The sequence below is a fragment of the Pseudopipra pipra genome, chromosome 18, assembly GCF_036250125.1.
Source record: "Pseudopipra pipra isolate bDixPip1 chromosome 18, bDixPip1.hap1, whole genome shotgun sequence".
NCBI lineage: Eukaryota > Metazoa > Chordata > Aves > Passeriformes > Pipridae > Pseudopipra > Pseudopipra pipra.
In genome coordinates, this window is record NC_087566.1 from 1178192 (window position 1) to 1191260 (window position 13069).

The following is a 13069-nucleotide window of genomic DNA, read 5'->3' on the forward strand; positions in this document are numbered from 1 at the left end:
CTTCTGGGTCTCTCCCTGAAACCCTGGATGGGTTTTGTAGGCGAGACAGAAGAGTCAGGGAAGGAAACAGGGCAGCCTGTTACCCCTGAATTCATTTGCTCAAATTGCTGAGCACCTGCTATTGAATAAAAACAAGAGTTTCTGCTCCTAGACATGTGCTGGGAGTAAGGCTGGGTGAATAATTGATTTTTCAGTTCAACCACCAAGTTAAAAAGTGAAAAAAAAATCCATTTGATCCAAACTAAAGCAGATGTTTTCAAGTTTCCTTGCCAAAAAGAAAAATGAAACAATTCCACTTCAGTGATTAAAAACAAAGAAGTTTTATTCTGGCTTGGGCCTTTCTGAGGTAAACGCACCTGCAGCTTGGAAACCAAAGTTACAGTATCTTTTTCCACTCAACATTCAGCACTAGCATAGCCTGGAGCTGTGTCTCCACCTCCACACAGGGGACGATGTCCCCACATTTTGTGGAGAATCTGTTCCACCTGTGCTTTTCTCACTGCAACAAAAAAGGAAAGCAGGTGTGTCCTCCACTCCCACACCTCTCTGAGATGCAGGATCATCTTAGTCCCCAAATCAAGTATTTTATCTTAGGTGGAATAATGAGGATATCAAACCAAAATCCAGCTGCAGGTAGAGGAATTCAGTAGAGAGTTGGATCACGCAGCAACTCAGAGGTTCACTTTGAATTAAGCAAGAAATGGATTTCAATTGGAGTGAACAATTTAAGCTGCTAATTGAAGGAAATAAAGTGGTTTATCTTCTTGAAACTATTTGTTCAGTCTTAACAGGCTGGACATTTTACAGAATAGTTACTTTGAAATGCAGATCAGAGCAAAATGTTTTAAATCAGTTCATTCCAATGCTGAAGTTCCCTTACCTGAGTTGCCAGTGAACCTCAAGAAGACAGTCTGTCAGGTCTCTTTGCCTTTTCCACTTGGAAACTGGCCCAGAGCCCAGAATTGTTATTGTTAAGTTTTAATTCACCTCCAGCAGTAGCAGATGCCACTAATGGTGCTGTCAAGAAAGGCAGAGCAGCTTCACTGATCCACCTTGTTCCAGAAGACAGGACTCAAGTATCTCCCTCGTTTCAGGCAGGGGAATTGCATTATCCAAAAGAAAGTCCTTCTTGACCACCTTTGAAAGAAAGGGACATGGGGAAAAAGCAGGGAGAGTGTAAACAGAAACATTACACCACCCAACCTTTTATCTTAAACCAAAACCACTCACCCAGGCTGCAAGAACTGAAGTATTTATTTCCTCTTCTGTCCCAAGGCACATCTCCTCCTTCCCAGAGAAGGCTCTCTCTGCTTCTCAAGCAGATGCTTGGAACAATATAGCTGGAAGGGAAGGAATAGGGACTTCCCTCCTATTTTGTGGCAGCTGGCCCCCTAAAATAGCTCAGAATTTAGGCTGTGGGATGAGACTGAGTTTGCCTCAGTAGAGGTGAATGTTTGGGGAGGCACTTTTGCACTAGCAATGGGCACTTCATATCACAGGACATGGGGCCAGGACACTCCCATCCCACTGGAACTGACCTAACCTGAGTTATATTCCAGCTCTGGAGTCACCAAATCTTGATAGTTCTACAAAAGAACCAGTCTGACAATTGGGAAGATGCCCCACACTGAGGAACTGCCCCCAGTTAGTGGTTGGGTCACCCTTCAAGGGAAGTGAAAGAAAACAGTGTTCAAGGAGAACCTCAGGGTAGAAAACCAAGAGGTTGGATGGGATTTGGAGCAACCTGGGCTAGTGGAAGGTGTCCCTGCCCACAGCAGGGGGTGGAAGGAGATGAGATTTAATGTCCCTTCCAAACCAAAGCATTCAGTGATTCTCTGATTTCAAGGCAGCTGAAAAGGATCAGAACATTGTGAAGAGTTTTGCCACAAGTAGGGTGGCAGATCTGGGGTTTGCACCTGTGCTTCATGTCTCTACTAAAGTCTTCAGGCAAAAGATTCCCAAAATGTCAGAGGCAGCAAATACAGAAGTTTCAAAGTGGGTCCTCTGGAGCGCTTTTCTATCATGGAGGAGAAATCAAGCCCCATGGTAGAGGGAAAAAACATTTGGTTGGATAAAACATCAGGACCATGTTCCTGATGTTGAGGTTTCCCCCAGCCCAGCCTGGGGAAGGGCAGGATAAGGCAGAAGAATCAGGGAGAGCTGATCCTTGGAGGAACAGCTGAGGTGCAGCACTGAGGCCACCTCTCAGCAGCCTGATGTTCCCTGTCCCTGGATGCTGGGGAACAACACGGAGCTGCAGCTCCTGCTCCCTCCCTCCGCAGCTGCTGCTCGGGGAGAAGATGCTGCTCTCTGTGGCTGCCAGTCTGTCACCTTCCATCAGCACAGGGAATGTCTCGATAAAGAGATGAAATAGGCAGGCTGGGGATAATTGCAGGTTGTAGATGTGGATAATAGCTGTAATTTGGGTTGTGGAAGCAATAAACCCAGGCTCAATCACTGCCTGCTTTGTTTGGGAACGAGCCGAAGCTGCAAACAGAGAAAATGAAATTTATGAAAAATATATATCTCAAGAAAAGTAATTAGCATGTGTCTGTTGTGGTGATTGCAGGGGGCTGAGTGCTCCCAGCTTGCTGCAGGCTGAGCCAAGATGTTTGATTTGAGATAGACAGGATGGGTGGGACACCCTGCACAGAGTGGGACACCCTGCACACCCTCAGCACAGGGAGCCAGTGCAGGGGAAGCTGTCAGGGCAGGCTCAGGTTGGATCTCAGGCAAAGGTTCTTCCCCCAGAGGCTGGTTGGGCACTGCCCAGGCTCCCCAGGGCAGTGGGCACAGCCCCAAGGCTGCCAGAGCTCCAGGAGGGTTGGGATGATGCTCTGGGGCACAGGGGGTGACTCTTGGGGCTGGGCCTGTGCAGGGCCAGGGTTGGACTGGATGATCCTTGTGGGTCCCTTCCAACTCAGCATGTTCTGTGTGACCTGTCAGAGGTGTGGATCTTTCATTATCAATGACTGGTTGTATAGATTGGACATGGAATTTTTAGGCAGCTAAAAGAAGGTGGGATAAGTTTTGCTGTCATTTGATTGACATTCGGTCATCAAAGAGGCTCCTCATTCCCAGCAATGTCACCATGGCTGGGACAGTGGCCTGGAAAACATTCCTTGTTCCTGCTGCTGGCACCTGACTCGTCTCATGCTGCTCCAGGTTACAGCCTGTGCTCAGAGGTGAGAGGAAGAAAACCCCATCTCAGTTTTTTGATTCTGTTTTCCTTTTTCTCTTTTTTTTTTTGGCAGTCTGGAGCTTTCTCTTTGCTTCATAGAATCATGGAATGGTTTGGGTGCGAAGGGACCTTAAAGCTCAACTTGTTCCACCTCCTGCCATGGGCAGGGACACCTTCCACCAGCCCAGGTTGCTCCAAGCCCCGTCCAACCTGGCCTTGGACACTTCCAGGGATCCAGGGGCAGCCACAGCTTCTCTGGGCAACCTGGGCCAGGGTCTCCCCACCCTCATAGGGAAGAATTCCTTCCCAATCTCCCATCTATCCCTGCCCTCTGGCAGTGGGAAGCCATTCCCCCTTGTCCCAAATCCCTCTCCACTCTCCTGGAGCCCCTTTAGGCTCTAAGGTCACCATTGTCCCACTCTGCTGCACCTCAGCTTGATTTAAGCACCTCAAGTAGAACAAGACTTGAAAAAAGGGATGCAATTAATAAGCAAACTATTCCAAAACTTAGATTTAGAAGGAATGGGACTACATTTTCTGTTGACTAAATTCAGTGTGGTGGGCATAAAGAAATGGAGAAACTTGAGAATGTACAATTGTCCCATTTAGACACTTTCAGAACAAAAGTTCTGTGCTATGGAAATGCAAGAAGAGGTTTCTTGTTTGGGGTTTTTCTAACTAAATTGCATCTTTTCAGTGTCAAAGTAACAGCATCGAAAGAGCAAGACTTACATAAATCAGGCAAGAAGCCCCAAAATAAAGCCCAGTGTTTATCTGCCTCTCAATGGAAAAATCCCAGACAGACCCAAAATGAATTGAGGGTGTTTCTTTTTTCTTCAAATTCTGTGCTTTCAACAAAAATGCTGAAAATTCCTTCCAAAACAAACTTCACTGGATCTTTAGGCTTGGACACCGACATGAGAACTCTATTATTCTCCCAGATCATATCTGAACAACTGAAGTTTCAATCATCTCTCTCCCAGGACTTCTTCCCCTGTAAAATTGATCTCCAGGGAGAGTTTTCCTGACAGTCAAGTTAACCATCTTCCCTCTCATTTTCATCCCATTACTCCTGGCAAATTATTTTGTTAGGGTTATTGTGATGAGTGATGGGTATTCATGAGACCCTTCTCGCTCTGATCTGTGTATTATGGGATGGGAATGTGCTTGGGAAACTTCTTGCTGCTGCTGGAGCAGTAATTGTCTTACCTTTAAATGTCTCTTCAGCAAAATATCTCAGATCTGGCTGTTTTTGTGGATATGGGACTTCACCCTCCTGAAATGGGAACTGCACAATTAATGGCTCATATAACTCACTGTGGAGGTGAAAGGCTGTCATGGAACAAAAAAAAGCCTGTGGAGGAGTTGTAACTGCCACGAGTTCCTCCAGAATCCCAGCAAAACACCCCCAAAAGAATTGGGTTTCATCTTATTTGCTGATTGCAGCAGGGGATTTTTTCATGGGTATTAAGCAGAACCTTCCAGCACCAAGGCTGCCAGAGCTCCAGGAGTGTTTGGATGGTCCTCTGTGACTCTGATTTCCTGTGGCTTCCAGTCCAGACACGGTTTACTTGAACATAAACTTGTTCTGATCTGAATATGTCCTTTCCTGAAGGAAGAGCTCACACACACAGTCATCTTCAGACTCACCTTAAACATGTCAGAGCAGATCCTGCTGCAGTTCCACCCTCTGGACACAAACAAACCACGTTGGAAAACTCGCTGCCAGCACCCAACACGATGTGCTGTGAGCACACAGGTCACAGAACCAGGGAATCCCCTGAGCTGGAAGGGACCCACAAGGATCATCAAGTCCAACTGCTGGCCCTGCACAGACACCCCAGGAATCACAACCCCAAACTGATGAGCCCTTGCAGGCACCTTCTGCTCTCCCAGGGGATGGCTGGTCCTGTGTGCAGAGCAGCAGGCGAGTGCTGAGAGGAGATGTGCAGATCGTGGGCTGGCAGGGAACCTCCTGAGACCTGACACAGGTTTTCTCCCTGCTGTGGCATTTGGGGAGCTCCTCCCTCACGAGTGCTCTGGGCAGGGTCACCAGATGAGGTTTCTGCTTTCAGGTATTTGTCCACTTGTTCGTGGCAGCAGGGAATGGTCCATTCCTGTCCCTTCCTGACACGGCCACACAGAGGGGGCCAACCCTGTCCTGGGGCACCAGGGAGGGGACTGTCCTGCTCTGCTCTGCTCTGGAGTGGCCTCACCTCAACATTGGGGCAGTTTGGGGGGACACAATGGAAGGAAGGGATTGAGCCATTGGAGAGTGTCCAAAGGAGGGACACAAGGATGGGGAAGGGCCTTGATTTGAAGGCGTGTGAGGACACTGAGGGCACTTGGTGTGTTCAGCTGGAGCAGAGGAGACTGAGGGGAGACCTCAGTGCAGTTCCAACTGCCTGGGCAGGGGCAGAGGAGGGGCAGGGACTGAGCTCTGCTCTGGGGGGAGCAGGGACAGCAGCCAGGGAATGGCTGGAGCTGTGTCAGGGCAGGCTCAGGTTGGATCTCAGGCAAAGCTTCTTCCCCCAGAGGCTGGTTGGGCACTGCCCAGGCTCCCCAGGGCAGTGGGCACAGCCCCAAGGCTGCCAGAGCTCCAGGAGGGTTTGGCTGATGCTCTGGGGCACAGGGGGTGACTCTTGGGGCTGGGCCTGTGCAGGGCCAGGGGTTGGACTGGATGATCCTTGTGGGTCCCTCCCAACTCAGCACATCCTGGGATTCTGGGATCCTCTCCACCACACTTGCCCATTTGCTTGGCTGTCTGATCTCAAGCACAGGCACCAACACGACTTCATTATCTTTTTCTAAATTACCTTTTCTCATTTCTTAGCTAAACAAATCAGTGCTCCCTTTTCACAGCTGTTTAAGTGTTCCCATCACCAGCCTCTCTCTTCTGTCTCGACCAGCACTGGAATTATATCATTCTGGGCTGATCCCCCAGTGTGGGCAGCAGGGCAGGGGGATTCTGCCCCTCTGCTCCCTCAGCTGAGACCCCCCTGCAGAGCTGCCTCCAACCCTGGGGAACAGCACAGGGAGGACGTGGAGCTGCTGGAGAGAGTCCAGAGGAGGCACCAGGATGATCAGAGGGATGGAGCAGCTCTGCTGGGAGAAAAGGCTGGGAGAATTGGGATTGTTCAGCCTGGAGAAGAGAAGGCTTTGAGGTGACCTCATTGCACCTGAAGGGATCCTGCAACATGGAGAGAGACTTTTTACAAGGGCCTGGAGTGACAGGACAAGGGGGAATGGCTTTAAACTGACGAAGGGCAAGATTAGGTTGGATACTGGATGGATTTCTCCATCCCTGTGAGGGTGGGGAGGCCCTGGCCCAGGTTGCCCAGAGAAGCTGTGGCTGCCCCTGGATCCCTGGAAGTGTCCAAGGCCAGGCTGGACAGGGCTTGGAGCAACCTGGGCTGGTGGGAGGTGTCCCTGCCCATGGCAGGGGGTGGCACTGGATGGGCTTTACGGTTCCTTCCAACACAAACTATTCTGTGCTTCTCTAATTTTTCCATGTTCCCTGGAAGACAGGGAATGGGAAGAGCCTCAAGGAGCCTGGCTGAGGGTCTGGCCCTGGCCCTGCAGGAATGCTGGGCACGGGGTGATATAATGATGCCAAAGCCTGCCAGGTGAAGACACTCAGCACCAGGAGACAATTGATCCAAGGAGGGTAACCAGGTGACATCCTGAGCAGGAAATCCCAGGGATCAGCAAGAAAGGAGTAAAGAGAAGGCTGAGGGCTCTGAGACAGTTGTGATGCACCTGATAAATACCAGCATGGTTTGTAATCCTTGATTTTTCCATAAAGTCTGCTCAAAGTCACACCTGCCTGCAAATCTTTATCACTTGGAAGTGATATACTGAGCCAATAAATCCTTGTCTTTGCATGTCCCTTGGACACGATGTCCTTGGCTGCCGTGGCCTCTGGGCACTGCAGTTCCCAGGCTGGAAGTGCTGGGACATGTTGCTCTCCTCTGAAACACTTGGACCATTTCTCAGCATTTTGGTCAAGAGGCTTCTGACAGCCCCTGGCAGCAGGTCCCATGTGCTCCTGCCTGGGGTGGGACAGGGACATGGATGACCTGGTGTGGCCCCCTGATGTTTGCCACTGCTCCTTCCTCGGGCCTCAGAGCAGGTTTAGTCAGAGGGCCCTGCAGGGAGCAGCACAAACACAATTTGGGGCTGACTCAACACCAGCCATGAGTGGTTTGGCCGCTCTCATGAAGTTGCCGCTGTCAAAATATCACAGGCTATTTTTGTCCCTTTCACCTTCAAAATTCCACAAAACTATCCATGCCTGGAGCTCCTCATTTGACCCTGAGCCACCCCGTTCTCAGGACAGGCTGAGCACCCTTCACACAGAGCACAGAATCACACACAGCCAGGAGTGCTTGGGGTTGGAAGGCACCTCTGAAGGTCATTTAGTCCAACGTCCCTGATCAAGATGGGTCCCAAGCCCAGATGACTTTGAAATATCTCCAAGGAACGAGGATGTGCTCTGTGATCCAACAGGATGTGTGACCTGTGACTCTGTGAAAACCAAACCCCAACTTTTGTGAGAAAATGAGGGAGGAGAGTTTGCATCTGAAATGTTTTTCAATTTTCCATAGTTTTTTTTACAAAATAGACAACATTTCCCACCAGAAAAACATAATAAAGGAATTTATGGGTTATCAGCCTTATTTTTGACAAGTGTCAGCATCCACATTGGGAAGGTCTTCTGTTACTATACACAGTTTAAGAGCAGATCCATCACTGGCAGGGGACAGAGGAAGCTTTGCTGGTAACTCTGGAGGAAAAGCTGAGCTGAGTTCACCTACAGCCTGGAATTTAAAATCCTGCAGCCACAAGAACCACCTCAGCCCCTCCCAGCAGCAAAGCCAGGCTTTTCCTGCCCACTCTCAGGGTTGAGCTCTCAGGCAAAGGATTCTTCTCACAGTTGTTGACAAAGCAATTCTCCCCTGCAGAGGGACCTGGGTGGGATCTGCTGTGTCAGCAGATCATCCCCTTCAGCTCCATCTGAGCTCCCAGGAGGTGACAGGGAGCCACTGCTCCCTCCATCCTGCAAAGCCCTGCAAGGAATAAATATCCTGTGGCCAACAGGTCGAGGGAGGTGATTCTGCCCCTCTGCCCCCTCAGGTGAGACCCCCCTGCAGAGCTGCCTCCAGCCCTGGGAACAGCACAGGGAGGACATGGAGCTGCTGGAGAGAGTCCAGAGGAGGCCCCGGAGATGCTGCCAGGGCTGGAGCCCCTCTGCTCTGGAGCCAGGCTGGGAGAGCTGGGGGGGTTCACCTGGAGAAGAGAAGGCTCCAGGGAGAGCTGAGAGCCCCTTGCAGGGCCTAAAGGGGCTCCAGGAGAGCTGGAGAGGGACTGGGGACAAGGCATGGAGGGACAGGACACAGGGAATGGCTTCCCACTGCCAGAGGGCAGGGAGAGATGGGAGATTGGGAAGGAATTGCTGGCTGTGAGTGTGGGGAGGCCCTGGCCCAGGTTGCCCAGAGAAGCTGTGGCTGCCCCTGGATCCCTGGAAGTGTCCAAGGCCAGGTTGTACGGGGCTTGGAGCAACCTGGGCTAGTGGAAGGTGTCCCTGCCCATGGCAGGGGGGTTGGAGTAGATGTCCCTAAAGACCCCTCCCATCCCAAACCACCCTGTGGTTCTATGATCTTCCCTCTCAAGACTGGGCTTTATCTCACCTGATGTATTTCCAAGGTCCACAGTCCCAGTCCCACAGCAGAGCAGGAGGGAGCACGTGGGGCACAAATCCCAGGGAGGTTCCATCCCATGTTTTAACAGCCGGACCCGGTGCTGGTGCAGGGGGTTGTTGTCACTCCTGCCCTGGGCTGGCTGTGCCCAGGCACACCCAGAACATCACACAAACACAAAGCAAGCATGAGGAATAGCACAGAAAGCAGCAAAATAAGTATCTGCCTTCCTTAAAAACTCCATTTATCCTTTGCCTTGCCCTGGAAGAATCGAAGCCGATGATGAAAGAAAGAGAGCAGGAGTTAATGAACAAAGAGGGTCTGGCAAGAAACCAAGTCACCTTTGGAGCTTCTTGTGTTGAACGAGAAACCATCAATGACAAGGGAGAGCAGTAAATGATTTTCACAATGGACTGGCCCAAACCCTGAAATTATTCTGCAGGGAACAGCTCTTCACAGGCTAATTGGGCTTGTTCAGTCTCAAACACCGAGGATACACCAGGGGCTACTTTAATTTATGGGGTTTAGAAGACGTATTTACAAATCTAAAACCGTAAAGCTGAGGCTTTGTAGCCTTAGCTAAAGAGCACAAATGGAGCTAAGACTGATGTCAGCCAGGACTTTGCCTTCATCCTTGAGCTTAACTGCTTGATTGAGTTACATGGAGATCATTAAAAAACATATATTAAAAGAAACCACCCCCGACCTTCGAGGAGACCAGCTCTGAATGTATTAATGCTCCAAAACCAACCAGGATTCAGCAATAAAATCAAAAAGACACCTGCAGCACCAAGCAGGAGAAAATAGTTCCAGCTAGAAGCCAAAAATCCCAGTTGTCTCTCTTGTTTCCATGCTGGGCCCTTTTTCAGGTGCCCTTTGCTTGTGTGACCTCAGTGTCACCACACCTGGAGGACCAAGGTGGTGACAGGTTCAACCATGAGCGAGGTGGGCATTGAAGAAGGTTGCTGTCCAGCTCAGCAGGTGTTATAGGTCACAGCCAAGCCCCTGTTTGCAGGGCTGCCCCCAGAGCAGGGACCAGCTAGACCAGGGCAAAGACACATTAATTACCAAACTCTCTGGGATGTGTGACCTCAGAGGGAGAGAGGGACGTCACCAAAGTCACTGGGATTTGGCACATGGTTTCACCTGAAAAACAAATTAGGAAACTTTCTGGAATATTAAAAAAAATCATCAAATAATTCAGCTTGGAAGGAGCCTCAGGAGGTTTAGAGTCCAACCTCTTCCTCACAGTACGGTCAACTGAGATGAGATGAGATGAGATGAGATGAGATGAGATGAGATATGAGAGATTACCTAGAGCTTTCTCAAGGTCTATCTTAAGAACCTGCAGGTGTGGAGACCCCACATCCTCCATGGGTAACCTTTTCCCGTCCTCGACTGCCTAATGGTGGAAAAAAAAGTGGATTTGGGCTTTTCATTTTACACTGGTCATGTTCAAAAGAGCAGGAGAAAGGGAAAAGAAATATCACGTGGATGGGCAAAGAAAATTGACCCTTATGCTGAGTAGGGGGTCAAGCAGAAGGAGCAGAGCTCATTTCACCTGTTATTTTACACCTCCATTCTGAGCTGGCCTGTCCAAGTTCCTCATTGACACCTGAGAACTGGCACACTTGGGATATCATTCAGTCCCTCCTAAAGGAAATGTCTGATCTGGCTCAGACCAAGGTCTCTTGGGACTCTTCTCTCTCTGGTGACTGTGAGGAGACAGTCCCCACTCCTGCCACAAAAACACATCCACTGGGATATAAAGCTGGGGCTGGTGGTTCTGCCCTGGCTGCCTCCTCCACACCATCTCCCAGACACACAATTCTCTTCTTTCCACTCCCCCATCACCAAAAGCTGCAAACTTGCTGTCTGAGAGAGGGGGGACCTTCAGTGCCAGCTCAGCCTCCAACCAAAACATCTTCCTTACGGATGCCAAAGCCAAGGCACTAAAGTGAGGAAGATGTGCTTGTGGAACATCTTGTAGGAATGGATTTTCCCTCCATTAAGGAGCAAATAAGGGACTCTGTCCCCTCAGAAAGGGACTAATCCATGCTCTGTGTTCTTGTTTTCCTCACCCTCCAGTTTCCCCCTCCACAGAGAGACCCCAGCCCAGCCAGTTGTCTCCTGGGGGTCCCTGGGGGTCCCTGAGAGCCCCAAGTGAGCTTGGAAAGCCACACATTTGCTTGCACACACAGGATACCCTTGGAATCCAAACCACAGCTGCTGAATGGGGTCTGGCTTGCTCAGGGTGTCACATGCAGTGTCCTTGTCCATCAGCCCAAGCATGCACATGGAGCTGATCCAGGCTATGGACGATAAACTACGATTTGTCATCTAATTACAGGGGGCTGTAATGGCTTGTATTCTTTAAAGGGCTCATTAATTTAAACCAGGCTCTTATTTAGCTGTTACTTTTGTGCAGCCTCACTCATCACTCAGTCAGGCCTCAGCCCCCCCAGCAGCTCTGTGCTGTCAGCTGGAGCTGCACACCCAGGTGCCAAGCAGGGCCCTTTTCCAGCTCCCACAGCCAAGGCACCAACTGGAGATTAGGACTGAACATTAGGAACGAGCCAGTTGCAAATGTCACTCTGCTGTTCTGGCTCCTGCAAGGAGGGATCAATCCACAGGATCACAGGATAGCCCAAGTTGGGAGGGACCCACAAGGACCATCCAGTCCAACCCCTGGCCCTGCACAGGCCCAGCCCCAAGAGTCACCCCCTGTGCCCCAGAGGATCATCCAAACCCTCCTGGAGCTCTGGTAGCCTTGGGGCTGTGCCCACTGCCCTGGGGAGCCTGGGCAGTGCCCAACCAGCCTCTGGGGGAAGAAGCTTTGCCTGAGATCCAACCTGAGCCTGCCCTGACACAGCTCCAGCCATTCCCTGGCTGCTGTCCCTGCTCCTGAGGAGAAGAGATCCATGTGCCAGGGAGAGATCAGTGTCCAAGCAGCTGTGGGAGTGGCAAACCTGGTTTGCAAATGCAGCTCCTGTGATGAGACCCTTCCTGCACCGTGCACGGAAATGATGAAAATGGGGAGAAACCTGAAACACAGGGATGGTTTGAAATAATGCTCTTTATTTTCCAACTCATCTGTAGGAGGGATTGTTTGGGCACCAAGCAGTGGAGAAATTAGCATTGTTAATTTGCTGCAAGCCAGGGCACCTATATGAGCTCAAGAAATGCAACACAATTAATTAGCCTCTAAAAAAAGCATTTGAAGTGTTTATTGCAGGATCAAGCTCCTGGTTTTATAAGCAGATGGGGAAATGAAGTGCTAGGAATGACATGGAGAAAACAGCTGCACTGGGACCAGAAGCCTAATTCATAATTCAACAGACTAATCAGGGAACATCTTCTGCAGTTCCTCAGCTGTAATGGAGGAACGTGAGGAGGCAAACGATTAGGCTGCTTTAGTTCTTAAAGAGGCTGCTACCAATTAGCTCCCTTGCTTTGTTGCCCATGTACTCATCTAATGAGGTAGCCCATGTTATTAAAGAGACAGACAAAAGTAGGTCACCCTAAAATAATTGTCTTAATGATAAACACTCTGAGGCACAATTTCAATACGGTTGGTGAGAATTAATTAAAAGAGTGAAGACCTGTTCACACTCACTTTTCTGATCCTTCCCATTCTCCTGCACGAAGAGAGAGGGTGGGGGTTCTGCTGCTGCTGTTTGCTCTGGAGCTGCCTGGCAGTGGTGGATGCAGGTGGGGGGGTCCATCCCCATGCAGATCCCACCGGCACAGCACAGGTTCTGCCCAGGGTGCAGCTTTCTCCAGCCCCAGCTTGGCAGTCTGGATACCCAGGGCTCATGGTGGGCACCAGGAAAATTCACCTCTTTGCTGAAGGGGACATCTCTGAGTCTCCCACCTCTGCAGGGACAGGGGGGGACCCAGCTGTGGCTGGTCCAGGCTGTGACAGCAGTTGGCAAGATGAAGAGAGGCTTTCAAGAAAAAGTGAGTCCTGGCAATCCCAGAATCCCAGGATATGCTGAGCTGGAAGGGACCCACAAGGATCATCCAGTCCAACCCCTGGCCCTGCACAGGTCCAGCCCCAAGAGTCACCCCCTGTGCCCCAGAGCATCATCCAAACCCTCCTGCAGCTCTGGCAGCCTTGGGGCTGTGCCCACTGCCCTGGGGAGCCTGGGCAGTGCCCAACCAGCCTCTGGGGGAAGAACCTTTCCCT

General features: G+C 50.5%; 1 long non-coding RNA gene across 1 annotated transcript; it reads right to left on the bottom strand.

Moving 5' to 3' along the window:
- Nucleotides 1-120: 120 nt before the first annotated feature.
- Nucleotides 121-9152, bottom strand: LOC135423889 (uncharacterized). The gene is made up of 3 exons (XR_010435007.1): nt 8872-9152; nt 4391-8250; nt 121-1137 (listed from the first exon to the last, which is right to left on the bottom strand). It is a non-coding gene; the product is annotated as an uncharacterized LOC135423889 (long non-coding RNA).
- Between the last annotated feature and the right edge of the window lie 3917 nt (nt 9153-13069).